This window comes from Vipera berus (genome assembly GCF_964194415.1).
Source record: "Vipera berus genome assembly, chromosome: 5".
Classification (NCBI taxonomy): Eukaryota; Metazoa; Chordata; class Lepidosauria; order Squamata; family Viperidae; genus Vipera; species Vipera berus.
This window is the reverse complement of record NC_138207.1, coordinates 61,952,408-61,965,621: the sequence shown is the minus strand read 5'-3', so window position 1 is coordinate 61,965,621 and position 13,214 is coordinate 61,952,408.

Below are 13,214 nucleotides of genomic sequence, written 5' to 3'. Positions count from 1 at the left end.
CAAGTTGCGAGCCCTATCGACGGGAGGTAACACCTCACCCTCCATCATTAAAGGTGGAATAGACTGGTTAGTCCAAGATGCCGGTATGCACAGCCACTCAGTCTTGGCAGGATTGAGACGAAGCCTGTTTCTCCCCATCCAGACCTGGACCGCCTCCAGGCAACGGGACATCACGGCGAGGGCATCACTGGGTTGGTTCGGGGTGGAGAGAAAAAGTTGGGTATCATCAGCATACTGATGATACCCCACCCCAAAACCACGAATGACCTCACCCAGTGGCTTCATATAGATGTTGAACAGCAGGAGAGAGAAAACCGACCCCTGAGGGACTCCACAAACGAGAGGCCTCGGGGCAGACCTCTGCCCTCCCGTCAACACCGATTGCAAACGGCCCAGGAGATAGGAGGAGAACCACTGCAAAACAGTGCCTCCCACTCCCAACCCCCTGAGACGCCGCAATAGGATACCATGGTCGATGGTATCAAAAGCTGCTGAGAGATCTAATAGAACTAGGACAGAGGAGCAAACCCTGTCCCGAGCCCGCCAGAGATCATTCACCAGTGCGACCAATGCCGTCTCCGTGCTGTAATGGTGGGCTAGCAAAATTGTGTATGTGCAGGATCTAAGCTACCCACTCCTTCCCCCCCCCGGTCCATGGAAAAATTGTCTTCCATGAAACTAGTCCCTGGTGCCAAAAAGGTTGGGGACCACTGTTCTAAGGAATATACACTAGTTAAGATGAAAACTCCTACTACAATACCACTTTTGCAATTCATACTTTTTCTGCCTTTCCTTTTTATTACATTTTTTATCTGGCTGCAATTCAAAGATTCTCAGGGGCTTTCATGATATGCATTGTATATCCAAGGTACATTAAACATAAGACATTATAATGAAGTCAAAACCAATAAATCACCTCAATGACAGTTGAAAAAATGGCTAGGGTTAGGGTTAGTGAATTAAATGCAAAGAATAAAAAAATAATAATAAAAGATGGTGCAGACATAAGCTAGATTACAAGATCCCATTGTGGGCAATCCCAAAACACGCAATAGAAAACATAAATGTTGGCTTCAAACATGATGTGACTACGTATAAGGAGATTTTAAGCTTGGAAAGAAATGTCTGGTGTTTGAAGTCGTACAACCTCTTGCGAGATGAGAAGATTGTTCAAACTTGGTTTCAATATACTCAGTTACGGGCCAGGTGGAAAGAAGATCAGAAAATTGGTTTTGCTATGACTGATGAAAATTTGATAAAGCAAATTAGAAACCAGGGTCCAGCACATATCAAATGGATATATCTTGCATTGATACAAATTGACTCAGAAACAGAACTTGTTAAAGATTGTATGATAAAATGGGCCCAGAATATCCAAGAAGTTATTACAATGGATACGTGGGAAAAGATCTGGGTGAGGAACGTAAAATTTACACAAGCTCAAAACCTAAGAGAGAACTTTTATAAAATGTTTTATAGATGGCATTTAGATCCTAAAAAGCTTGCAAGTATGTATCCGAACTATCAGCCAAAATGTTGGAGGTGTGGTGGCGAAGATGCAACATATTTTCACATATGGTGGACCTGCAAAAAGGTTAAGGCTTTTTGGATAAAAATTTGGTGGAATATGCAGAAGATCTTCAAGCAAAGGATAAAGTTTTGTCCGCAATTGTTTTTGTTGGGCATAATTACAGATGCTACTGTTGTGGACACTAAGTTGATATTGAATTTAATTACAGCAGCAAGACTTTTAATAGGTCAATATTGGAAGAAGGAGGAACTGCCGACTATAGAGGAATGGACTCTAAAGGTTTCTGACCTGGCGGAAATGGCAAAGATCTCGGCTTATTTGAAAGATCATTCGCAAGAACGTTATATTATGGAGTGGAAAAAATGGATTGATTATATCCAGAACAAATATGGGACTAAAAAGTTTCATTTAGCATTTGAATAAGTCTTCCTTTCTTTTTTCTTTTTTCTTTCTTTTTATATGTAATATTAATATTGCTTGTAGTTATCTTATATGAGCTAGAGAGCGATAGATTTAAGAGTTTATTGTTGTTAGCATATGGATGTTTATGATTGTTCTTTGTTTTTATACCTTGTACGTAGCTCTGGGAAGTCGGGGGGGAGGGGGAAATGGGGGGGAGGGGTAGGGAGGGATAGGTAGGGGTGGGGGGAGGGGGGATTGTTAAAGATAAAATGTACTCTAAAACTTTTCAATAAAAAAATAAAATAATAAAAGATGGTGCAAGTCACGAACTGATATCCTTGGACATCTTTCATCTGAACTCTTGCAACCTGCTCTTCATGGGGCTGCTATTGAAGAGCCTTCCCTAGTTTCAGTTGGCCCAGAATACAGCAGCATGGATGGTGTTGGATATACCACAGTGCATCCACGAAAGACTGCTGCTTGTAATCTCCCACCAGGCTTCCTAATGCAAACTGGGGTCAGGTTAAACATGGGACCACTCCTCTCTGTTGGTCTCTGTCTATCCTGCCAGATTCATTGTTCCGACAATGAAGTAATGTCACTTGGTAAGGTCCTCTGCAGTGGGCCTTTATTATTATGGCAAATGTCTAGTTCTACTTTAGTTCTCCTTTCTTCAGATTAAAAATTAAAATTGTGGTTTTAGCTATTTGGGGAGAGGGGAAAAGATATTTCAAACATGGCCGTATCATTATAACATCACATATTATAGGAAGTACAACACATTTCAATGGATTGAACAATATACAGTATATGTTGTTATTTACTCCTGCAAGCACCCATCTTTTATCTTGACTGATTGGGTACATATAATAAATACAACTTAGAACGTATAGAGAAGAAAATATGGACAGCTAAAATGCAGCAAACACAGGAAATTAATCTGCATTGCTGCTTAAAAATAGCAAGACATTTGAGCTGCTTTCTATTTGATGGAATCAACAATTAAAATCTGTACCATGTCTCTTGGAAAAAGCTCAGGAATGTGTTTCAAGTGAGAGCATTTAAATAAATGAGATCATAATGTTTAGAAATGCATTTTCTGTGAACTGCCTAATCTATTCAACTTTGCCAAAATCTACTTTATATCAATAGGATCTTATACATGATATGATGCACTGCCTAGTCTCACAATTATTTGAAAATAGATTAATTTTCACTCTCAGTTCCAAGTTTTGTAATTGCACTAGAAATATTTATTAAACAAAAAAAGCAAATTACCCTTTTGCTGTTTTACTTGTATATGAATTTAGACGTGAAATTCAGCTTTCTATGCACATTGAAACATTAGAGTCCATTATGTCATTTCTAACTTGTAAATGATTACAGGAGCAGTAGGAGCTCAGAATGCTTTGTTGAAGCAAAAAACATGAAAATATTAACTTTATGTTTTACAGACAAACTTTGATTGGATTGATGGTTGAATCTTTCCTACATCAGTACTGGATATCATCTACCATTCTGCCTCAGGCATTAAGATAACGTAGCTGTTGCAGAAAAGTTGTATAGCTTACATTGCTCTGTCCACAAACAAATGAAAAATGACCATGGAGTTTGGTGAGAACAATCAGGAGAGTGAAATTTATCTTAGTCAAAATACACAAGTATGTTGCATTATATCGTTAAGGGGATGCCCAAGCCTATTCTGGATGCTTATAACTGGCTATTATCCTGCTCAAAAAAAGTTGCTCATGACCTTTTTCTAAATTTGTTCAAGATCAGCGGGTTCTACAACAACCAAATTATTTCTTCATTTCATAATCAAAGCAACCACAATTTAAAAAGCATGTATTTGATACGAAGCATCATGACAGAAGCCACATGGAGACTTAGTTTCCTGCTGTGGCTGTTGCTTTGGGGCATTAAAAGTTTTGTTATTAGGCTTAATTTGTGTGTGAAGCCTGTTTTATAAAAGACCAATTTTCTAGCAACTGGACAGAAAGTTTACAGTCTCCTCATGAGTTATTCCCCTCCTATTTGGATTACCACAATGCGTTTTACATGAAGCTGCCCTTTAAGATATTTGGGGACTTCAGCTGGTACAAAATACCTCTGCTCCATGGCATTAGTTATCAGTATGCTTCTCGATTCAATTCAAGGTATCAGTGTATTTGAAAGCCTTCATGATTCAAGACCAAGTTATTTCCAGTGATATCTACCCATCCTTTCGATTGGTCAAGAGAAGCACGCAACAGAGTGCCATCTTGTTGGAAGACAGCTTTTTTCTTCCATGTCATCTACCCAGTGGAACATCACCTCACCAGACTTGTCTCAACCTGTTTTGCCATCAAGCCTGGAGCCCAGATAGTGTGCCTGACCCTGTTTCTTGATTATATTGAGTGTGGAGTATTATGAGTAGTGTTACTGTCATTTTGTGCTATTAATGTTATTTCTAAATTTGATTGTTTTTAACTCTGGTTTTATTCTGTTTTAAGTGCAGGCCACACAGAATCATGTATGTGAGAGGAGCAACCATATAAATTAAATACTTTGGTAAATACAAATTACTACTAAATTTTAGTAAATGGGCCACAAATTAGGGTTTAGGATCTGCATTCGATTGTCCACTTCTACCTTAGAATCAAACTGTAGCTCACATTAAAGCTATCAGGAAAGTATTTTAATTTCAATTGTTTGAGGATGATCTTGGTTTTATTGTGAGGGATCAGGGAGGAATTTCCTCCTTTTATTATTGGCCATAATTCTAACAGTAACTGCTTTTCCCACACGTAGCAACAGAATTTAGTGGGGGGAATCCCTTTTTGACAATAGGTGTATTTTATATGTATGCAATGCTACAATATTGGTCTGTGGAAACTCAGATGACCCCTAGAAGACAGCAAAGAGCTATAGAAATCTTTTTGCTTCCACCTAGTGCTTGCCTGTATTTTCACAGACCAGATGTGGACATTCTAGTTATGTATGAGAGATAAACATCAATGAAATTTATGGCTATGTTAGGAACAATTATAAGTCATGTATGTATAACAAAGGATAATGTGTAGCAGCAAGATTCTTTGGCCTATCATGGTTTAAACTTAGATGAATGGGGTTTTTTCTGGTTAGAACCTGAACATCTTATAACTTCTGTACATCTTGCAAATGAACATCATCTTTTGATTCAGGAATAAAATTCTTTAAGTTGTTGATGATCTTAAATTAACAATGTTGCAAGCTAAACATTTTTCCAAATAGATGTTCAACAACCTCCTAACTCCCGATAGCATTGAGTTTGATATACAAATTGCTACAAGGACAGATGACATAAGAGGAAATAAAAATTAAATCTATGTTTGGTAAAGTTTGGGGTACCTCAAGGTTCCCTCTTAGGCCCAGTACTCTTCAATATCTTCATAAATTCATACTTAGATGAAGGAATAGAATGGGAACTCATGATGTTTGCAGATGACACTAAGATGGCAGGAATAGCCAACACCCTAGAAGACAAGCTCGGGATCCAAAAAGATCTTAACAGAGACTTGAACAATGGGCCCTATCCAACAACGTGAAATTTAATGTGAAGAAAAGCAAAGATTTACACTTAGGCAGGAAAAACCATAGGTAGAAGTACAGATTAGGCAAAACCTAGGTCAAAAACAGTCACTGTGAGAGGAACCTTGGAGTCCTAGTGGACGATCACTTAAACATGAGTCAGCAGTGTGCGGCAGCAGCCAAAAAAACGAATACAATCCTAGATTGTATAAACAAAGGCATAGAATCAAAGTCATTACCACTTCATAAATCCTTAGTAAGACCACACCTGCAATACTGTGTCCAGTTCTGATCACCACATTACGAAAAGATGTTGAGACTTTGGAAAAAGTACAAAGAAGAGCAACTAAGATGATTAAAGGCCTGGAGACTAAAACATATGAAGAACAGTTGCAGGATTTGGGTTTGGCTAGTCTAGAAAATAGAGGGACGCGGTGGCTCAGTGGGTTAGGACGCTGAGCTTGTCGATCAGAAGGTCGGCAGTTTGGCGGGTCGAATCCCGAGTGCCGCGTAACAGAGTGAGCGCCTGTTACTCGTCCCAGCTTCTGCCAACCTAGCAGTTTGAAAGCACGTAAAAATGCAAGTAGAAAAATAGGGACCACTACGGTGGGAAGGTAACAGCGTTCCGTGCGCCTTTGGCGTCTAGTCATGCCGGCCACATGACCATGGAGACGTCCTCGGACAAGCGCTGGCTCTTCGGCTTTGAAACAGAGATGAGCACCGGCCCCTAGAGTCGGAAACGACTAGCACGCACGTGCGGGGGAACCTTTACCTTTACCTTTAGTCTAGAAAAAGGGATTAGCAGTATTCCAATATTTGAGAGGTTAGCACAGTGAGGAGGGGGTCAACTTATATTCCAAAGCATCAGAGGGCAGGACAAGAAACAGTGGATGGAAACTAATCAAAGAGAGAAGCAACCTGGATTTAAAGAGAAATTTCCTAACAGTAAGGACAATTAACCATTGGAACAACTTGCCTTCAGAAGTTGTAGGTGCTTCATCACTGGAGGTTTTTAAGAAAGACTGGACAGCCACGTATCTGAAATGGTATAGGGTCTTCTGCTTGAGCAGGAGGTTGGACTAGAAGACCTCTAAGGTCCCAGCTCTATTCTGATTAAAGTTCAAGAACTGTATAGTGTATTGTAGTAGAAAATGAAATAAGTGGAATATAGCTACTAATGTGTTAGACTCAACACTAGAATGCAAGCATAAAAGTTTCCTAGTTTACTTATTAGTACAATATGTAATTGGATGGAAACAGCTAGACTCAAAAATTTGTCTTACCATAATGACTCTAATTTTTTTAAAGATCGAAAATGACTCTGACTAGAAAATACCATTAAACTACCAACTTGGTTAAAATTTAAAGGGTAATTCTCATATAATGCTTTTATTTAATAGCCCAATTTACAAAACGTCTAAAATTAATGCAGATCTTTTCAGGACAAAATCAGCTGTAACTGCACCAACTAATTTTTGCTCATTTGAACTGAATTATTAATAAGTGAGAAATATACCATATGTTCCCCAAAGAGCTAGATACATTTATTTCAAATAAAATTGCTGTGTTTGGTGGAATATAAGAGGTTTAAATGCTTTTGGAGAAATGGGTTACTTATATACTGATTTAATAGAGTATAAATCAGGCTGCATAATTAGGGGCACAGCTGGCTCCTAACCTAAAGCCAGCAGCTTTTGTTGGTTAAGTTCCTTTATCACCTGCATGGCTTTAATCAACAATAATTTGTTCTTCTCATAGAGTAATAAGAGTTAATCAGTAATTTTTCTATTTGTACTACTGTGACAGGGCTTTATGGCAGGCTTAGATTAAACTGGTTATATTTTTATTTTTAAAATATTTGTCTTGCCTTCATCTTCTAAATCACTTCATCCATTTTTTTGGTACTCTGATCTTAAAGAATTTAACAATGTGAAGTCCTGACAATGTAATCTTTATCTATAAGCATTTCTGCATAGGAAACTTTTAACCTATTAAGTCAGCCTATTTCCCAAACATATGACTACCTTAGTTAAGAAACATTGTGGACTCCTGTAACTTATGTATAAAATTGTCCAGCATGCTTTGATATCTCAGCATGCTTTCTTTCTATATTTTTATATGCGAGTGGATAGGATTCAAGTGTACATAGACCTTAATGATACTGTATATAACCATAATCCCCTTCATGGATTACTGCCTTGTCTTGGCGAAGGGGCTTGCGTAATTCAATGAAATATGCTGTGCAGGACCACCCAAGATGGACAGGTCATAGTAGAGAGTTCTGACAAAATGTGATCCACTGGAGAAGGAAATGGCAACACTCCAATATCTTTGCCATGGAAACCCCATGGACAATACCAAAAGGCAAAAAGATATGACACTGGAAGATGAGCCCCTCAGGTCAGATGGCATCTAATATGCTACTGGGGAAGAGCAGAGAGCTAGTACTAGTAGCGCCAGAAAGAATGAAGCGACTGGGCCAAAGCCGAAAGGACGCTCAGCTGTGGATATGTCTGGTGGTGAAAGGAAAATCCGATGTTGTAAAGATTTTTTTTCCATAGGGACCTGGAATGTAAAATCCATGAATCAAGGAAAGCTGGACGTGGTCAAACAAGAGATGACAAGACTGAACATCAACATCTTAGGAATTAGCAAACTAAAATGGACAGGAATGGGTGAATTTAATTCAGATGACTATCAGGTATACTACTGCGGACAAAAATCCCTCAGAAGAAATGGAGTAGCCTTCACAGTCAATAAGAGTAGGAAAAGCAATACTGGGACACAATTCCCAAAATGACAGAATGATCTCAGTTCGAATCCAAGGCAAAGCATTCAATATCACAGTAGTCCAAGTCTATGCCCCAACCACCAGTGCTGAAGAGGATGAAATTGACCGGTTCTATTAAGCCTTACAGCACCTTATAGAACTAACACCAACAAATGATGTCCTTATCATCATGGGGGATTGGAATGCTAAAGTAAGAAGCCAAAAGATAACCGGAATAACAGTTTGGCCTTGGAGTACAAAATGAAGCAGGGCACAGGCTGATAGAATTTTGTCAAGAGAATACAATGGTCATAGCAAACACTCTTTTCCAACAACCCAAGAGACGGCTCTACACATGGACATCACCAGACGGTCAACACAGAAATCAGATTGACTATGTGCTCTGCAGCCAAAGATGGAGAAGCTCTATACAGTCAGTAAAAATAAGACCAGGAGCTGACTGTGGCTCAGACCATGAGTTTCTCATTGCAAAATTTAGGCTTAAACTGAAGAAAGTAGGGAAAAGCACTAGGCCACTCAGGTATGAACTAAATCATATCCCTGATGAATATACAGTAGAGGTAACAAATAGATTTAAGGAATTAGATCTGATAGATAGAGTGCCTGAAGAACTATGGACAGAGGTTCGTAACATTGTACAACAGGTAGCAACTAAAACCATCCCAAAGAAAAAGAAATGCAAGAAAGCGAATGGCAAAGATACACCCAATTGAATGCAGAATTCCAGAGAATAGCTAGAAGAGATATGAATGCCTTCTTCAATGAACAGTGCAAAGACATAGAAGAAAACAATAGAATAGGGAGGACCAGAGATCTCTTCAAGAAAATTGGAGAGATGAAGGGAACGTTTAATGCAAAAATGGGCATGATAAAGGACCAAAATGGCAGGGACCTAACAGAAGAGATTAAGAAGAGGTAGCAAAATTACACAGAAGAACTATACAAGAACGAGCTTAATAACCACGATAACCACGATGAGAACGAGCTTAATAACCACGATAACCACGATGAGGTAGTCACTAACCTCAAGCCAGACATCCTAGAATGTGAAGTGAAGTGGGCCTTTAGAAAGCTGAGCAACAACAAAGCTAGTGGAGGTGACAGTATTCCAGCTGAGCTATTCAAAATCTTAAAAGATAATGCAGTAAAAGTACTACACTCAATTTGCCAGCGAATTTGGAAAATTCAACAGTGGTCACAGGATTGGAAAAGATCAGTTTACATTCCAATTCCAAAGAAAGGCAGTGCCAAAGAATGTTCAAACTATCTCACCATTGCACTCATTTCACATGCTAGTAAAGTTATGCTTAAAATCCTACAAGCCAGATTCCAGCAGTATGTGGATCGAGAACTACCAGAAGTACAGGCAGGATTTCGAAGAGGCAGAGGAACTAGAGATCAAATTGCTAACATACATTGGATCATGGAGAAAGCTAGGGAGTTCCAGAAAAACATCTACTACTGCTTCATTGAGTATGCTAAAGCATTTGATTGTGTGGATCACAACAAATTGTGGCAAGTTCTTAAAGAGATGAGATTACCAGACCATCTTATTTGTCTCTTGAGAAACCTATATACGGGTCAAGAAGCAACAGTGAGAACTGAACAGGGAACTACTGATTGGTTCAAAATTGGGAAAGGAGTCCGGCAAGGCTGTATACTGTCGCCCTGCCTGTTTAACTTATATGCAGAGCATATCATGAGAAAGGCAGGGCTAGATGAATCAAAAGTTGGAATTAAGATTGCCGGGAAAAATATCAACAACCTAAGATATGCAGATGATACCACTCTAATGGCAGAAAGTGAAGAGGAACTAAAGAGCCTCTTGTTGCAGGTGAAGAAGGAGAGTGCAAAAGTTCGCTTGAAACATAACATTGAGAAAACCAAGATCATGGCATCCGGCCCTCTCAATTCCTGGCAAATAGATGGGGAAGAAATGGAGGTAGTGACAGATTTTATTTTCCTGGGCTCCAAGATCACCACAGATTGGGACTGCAGCCAAGAAATTAAAAGACGCTTGCTCCTGGAGAGGAAAGCCATGGCAAATCTAGACAGCACACCAAAAAGCAGAGACATCACCCTGTCAACAAAAGTGCGTATAGTCAAGGCTATGGTCTTCCCAGTTGCAATGTATGGCAGTGAAAGTTGGACCATAAGAAGGCTGAGCACCAAAGAATTGAGGCCTTTGAACTATGGTGCTGGAGAAGACTCCTGCGAGTCCCTTGGTCTGCAAGTTGATCAAACCGGTCAGTCCTAGAGGAGATCAACCCTGACTGCTCTTTAGAAGGCCAGATCCTGAAGTTAAAACTCAAATACTTTGGCCACCTAATGAGAAGGAAGGACTCACTGGAGAAGAACCTAATGCTGGGAAAGGTGGAGGGCAAGAGAAGAAAGGGACGACAGAGAATGAGGTGACTGGATGGAGTCATTGAAGCAGTAGGCGTGAGCTTAAACGGACTCCAGAAGATGGTAGAGGACAGAAAGGCCTGGAGGAACATTGTCCATGGGGTCGCGATGGGTCGGACATGACTTCGCAACTAACAACAACAACAACAACAAATGTAAATCATTGCTTAGTTATATCCCCAAATACTTCAGTTTGAATGTACTGGGAATCACTGTTACAGTAGAAGACAGATATCTGAATATACATCAGGAAAGTATAAAAGCCATATCAAAACTTGAGGTCAATAAAGCTTGTTTTATTTTTAAGAGTTCCATAATTTTACCACTTTTACCTTGAGCTTTTCTAGATCTTGCCTTTCCCCAATTTTGTGGTACACATCTGATTGGTGAGACTTGGTTCCATGAAGCTTTGGATTTCTTCCTTATGAGACCATTTTTTTCTGACTGATGCCCAACATTTTGTTATTAGTAGCCCAGGTGCTGAGTATTAAGCAACTAGTCCTATTCTTGCTCAACACCAAAAATAATCTCGTTGCTTTAAAAGCACAGGAGGAAGATGAAATTCTGAACCTCTGTCTGAAACCAATGATAAATAAACAATATTCATTATGTATTTGTAAGTTGTCCATCGGTAAACTGAAAGCAGTGACATATCGGTTTCTATTCTACTTTTACACTTACAGCAATAGTTCAATCAAAAAGTTAAATAGGGCTACTAGATCTTGATTGGAAAAATCTGATTGTCACTATTTGCAGCAAAGTTATTTTTCTGTAACACCTACCAGCCGTTTGTATTTTTTGCAGGAATAGATCTCTCCAGTCCTGTCCAACATCAAGATGGGGAGTTGTAGTGGATGGTATATATATATATATGATTCTCAAATCAGAATATATCTTACATATCATGGAATTGCTTTTTTCTTATAATTAGTTTAGTTCTGCAATAGTGGCGAATATCTGTAGCTCAGATGTAGAATGAGGGTAAAGGTTCATTCTCCGAGCTTGTGGGTTGGTTTCTGAATGTTTCATTACCAGGCTAGGTAACATCTTCAGTGGTATTTAAGGGATGTCAGTGTCAATGTTCTTCTGTTTATAAGTGCTTCAGGTGTGGGTGTGTCGAGTGAGGGTCTTGTGATGGATCTTGTCAGGTTTAGTTCTGGCCAACAATATTTTGTAAAAATCAACATAGATGTGTTTGCCAGCCATCTTTACTGAATCAGCATTATTGTATTACTGACTTCTAGAATAATGTACAATTGCACCAGACTTTGTTTACATTTATGTTTACATTGTGGAAATTAAATAATTAAAATCTCAACTTCCCCCACCCCCGGTTTTTGGATGACCTCACTGCATATGCATATCTGCCCAAATATGGTACTATTGGATATACAAGTCAATTTTAGAGGTTATACTGATTATTTTTGGAAGATGAATGGTTAATTGTAGTACCGAGCAAACATGAAAGCTGATGAAGATCACACATTCAACAGCTAGCTTGGGGGTTGGGAATGGGCAGAGAAAATCTGATACTAATAAACCCCAGAAATTTAAATAAGAACTTTTTTTATTTTTGAGGTTGAAAATAGGAAACCCTTGAGGATTTTGGGAATTTTAAGTATTGTGAGCATTTTGCTAATTACAAAATGCTTGCCTTGATCAGCTTGATCTGTCACAAAATACTCATTTATTATAAGGCAAACATATTATAATGGTCTTCCATACCTTCTCTAGCTTTTGTTCTATGCTATATTTACATTTGCTCTATTTACATCTTTATGCACAATCCAAATTATATAATGGCTGCAAACAGTCAGCATTTTTAAATTATTTTCTATGAATATTAAAAGGACATTCACAGATCTCAGAGGTGTTATATAAATTAAGATGGTGCTGTAGAAGGAAACTTTGCTCAGCAGCATTCCAGTTTCCCATTTTAAAATATGTAATTTTAAAAAATGCATAGTAAAGTAATGAGAGTCCAGGAGTCTGGCAGGCAGGAAAGGAGTATTCACAGTTATGTTGGTGCCTAAAGGTCCTAAATTATCTACCACTGAGCTAAAACGAGGAAAAAATGCTTGGCAGATGAAGAAATGGTGTTTAGCAGAAACTCAAGGATATGTCCATGGCAGAGTTTGAAAATTACCAGTAAAGCTTTATGTCCCAAACATGGAGGTGCTGGTTTAATGGCTAAAAAAAAAGGTTCACAAGCTTTTCAAGTTACTTTGTAATATACATTAGGTTTTGTGGACTGGGCAGATCCCTATATTAATGAAAAAAAATAGCATTCTATAAGCTTTTAATAACATGATATCAGTCTTCTATATGAATAGGGTAGGAAAAACTCATTCAGTTTGCTATCAAAATTCCATTGTATTATATCAGCAGCCAAAGCATTGAAGGTAAGTATGATTCATTTGTATTACTGTATTGCCTTAAATACAGCCCAGTATGACTTCTTCTTCCCATTCTTCAAACCAGGAAAAATCTCAATGCCACTAACTGATAAACAATGTGGAATCCAATCCAGTCTTC